The following is a 2500-nucleotide window of genomic DNA, read 5'->3' as shown; positions in this document are numbered from 1 at the left end:
GTGCCGGGAAAGAAACGAAAGGCCAACTAACAGAGTAGGCTATCACGTGGAGCATTAAAACAGGCCAACACCTCTTTGGTGGTGGTTGAAATTTCAAAGACAACATAGTTAAGTTAAGCAGCGTTGTAGCTCAGCGTGTTAATTCTGTGTTTTGCTTTTAATTGGGATAGCGATGAAGTGGACGATGTGGCAGGTTGGCGTCCCCGAGGGGAACAAGTTGTGTTATCATACTTCTGCCACATTCCTAACATTATAATGTTGCCGGTGGTGTATGGAAAATATCTAGACCAGATCCATTTCCTATGGTTAATTCAAGTTAAAGATTAACAACACATGACCTGGCCGTCTGTCAAAGATAGCCGAGGCCTGCTGCCTGATCAGACATGAGGTGTCTTTGATCGACCTATTGACAGATGTAATCAAACTATGTTATGCAGACTATGCTATGTGTTATAGGTTATATCAAAGGTCCCCATACAAGTGCAGTTTTTGACCAGAAGAACTAGCATACAATTAAAAGTTACACACAGCCACAAGTGCAGGTTTTTTTTCTTTTTCTGAAAGACGATGGCAATAATAATAATAAAATAATAAAAACACATTGTGTGCAGTGCAAGCTTGCTATCTCAGTTGCCAAAGTAGGCTAACACAACTCCCCCTCGGGGACGCGAACCTGCCATATCATCCACTTCATCGCGTGTGACGTCGACTCTGTCCCGGTCCGGAGCAGGTCAGTTGTTTTTTAATACAAGAGCCCCCTGCAGGAAGGGATGGGAACTGCACCTCACATATTTTAGTACAAGAGCCCCCCTCAGAGGTGGGAAGTGGGAACTGCACCTTTTGGCCTACAATGTACTGCATGTACCGCATTACATATTTGTCTATGTATTATCACACTTTCATCCAAATGCAGCCAGGGTAGCCAGTAGTCTTTTGAGCCCAGGACCACATTAGGAATATATCAACTAGGGCTAGATGTTACAGGTAAGTTGCCTGTGTCAGCAGTAAAGAATGTACGCTGTCATGGCTTGTTGGTTATTTCCTCCTTGTCCACCGTAATAAAATGCATACCCAAACCTATGGTGAGGGTAGACATTTAAAAATGTTGGATGAGAGCATCACTTTTTGACATTACATTACAGTAGACAACAGCACATCACATGCATTTAGATTTAAAAAATTACCCTTGATTAACCTCAAAATGCTGGCTCCTTTGGATTCCAAAGTTCTTGGAAAAGGCTCTGTGGGCCAGGTGAAACGCATGTGGCCCTCAGGCCTGAGTTTGAAATACAGACAAGTGCTGCCATCTGCAGGGCAAGGTGGGAACTACACATTTTACATCTTTACCTTTTACAGTTTTTCTCGGTTGCCTACACACAAGTTCTGGTACTTCACACACAATTCTCGGAACATCTCACCCATTTCCCAACTCCCCTAACCAATGTCACTGAACACTAAACACAATTCCTACTTAACACTCAAATTCCAGTTTTAAAACACACTCTTTTCACACCATTACACACAATTATCTGGATTACACTCAATTTTCATAAAGAAAAACACTTGGTTTCTCATGGAACACACTGTCATTCACAACACTATATCAACTGCAATACTATGTTCACTTCCTCATCACATGTGCAAACTCTCTTCATACCGGTTTACAATCTGAAATCATCACCCCATAAGGACACACATTGCATGTCATATTGATGAAAAATGAGTGGATGCAAGGAGAAAACCCATTTGTTTAGATTTGAACTCAAAAATATGTTATACAAGACATAACTTTCATGTGGTTACCCAATATTTTACAATACATTAGTGCAATTTTTAAATATTTTTAAAAAATATGTAAAATATATACACGTCTGTGTACTCCGAGTCTAAAAACAATATTTCAGTATTTTACTACAGAAAAATACCCTCTTTAGTAAGTAGAACACTGAAGAAAATAAGTTTCTGCTGTGTTTCAATAGGCTATACAGTAATGTAATGTTTTTTTTTTGTACTGCCAAATAGGCAGTGGGGTTTATCTTTGTGTTGTTTTTGTGAAACAGACATAAACATCTTTCTGTTTCTGTTTGTGTGTTGTGGGAATGAAGTTTTCCAACTTATGTCACAGTATCCATGCAAGAAGGTAGGAGTATTGTTGCGCTCTAGATGTTACAAAAATTAACTAGGTGCGTGGACCCAAAAGAAGTAGAATATAAACGTAGGAGCAGGTTCGCACACTAAACAAGTCTTGTTTAGTGTGCGAACCTGCTCCTACGTTTATACAGTATCCATGCAATCCAGAACAAAAGTTACTGGGAGAAATTAGTTTTACCCTGTGCCCAACAGTGTTTTAATGGGTCTGCAAATGTGTATTGTAGTGACTGTCTGTGTGTGTCATTTGACGACAAAATTAGGTTTTTAGAAGAGAGTACATTGTTTTGAGACAAGACGTGCATTTTTCACAGGTAGTGAAGAATTTGGCCCGTTGTGTGTGAGGTTTGGA

General features: G+C 39.8%; 1 protein-coding gene across 1 annotated transcript in view; it reads left to right on the top strand.

Annotated features, from left to right (window-relative positions):
* Positions 1-2500, top strand: part of casr (calcium-sensing receptor) — a 45494-nt gene that overhangs the window by 23457 nt on the left and 19537 nt on the right. The window lies entirely within an intron of this gene.

This window comes from Engraulis encrasicolus, chromosome 7 (genome assembly GCF_034702125.1).
Source record: "Engraulis encrasicolus isolate BLACKSEA-1 chromosome 7, IST_EnEncr_1.0, whole genome shotgun sequence".
NCBI classification, from domain to species: Eukaryota; Metazoa; Chordata; class Actinopteri; order Clupeiformes; family Engraulidae; genus Engraulis; species Engraulis encrasicolus.
This window is presented reverse-complemented; position numbering and strand designations above follow the sequence as displayed.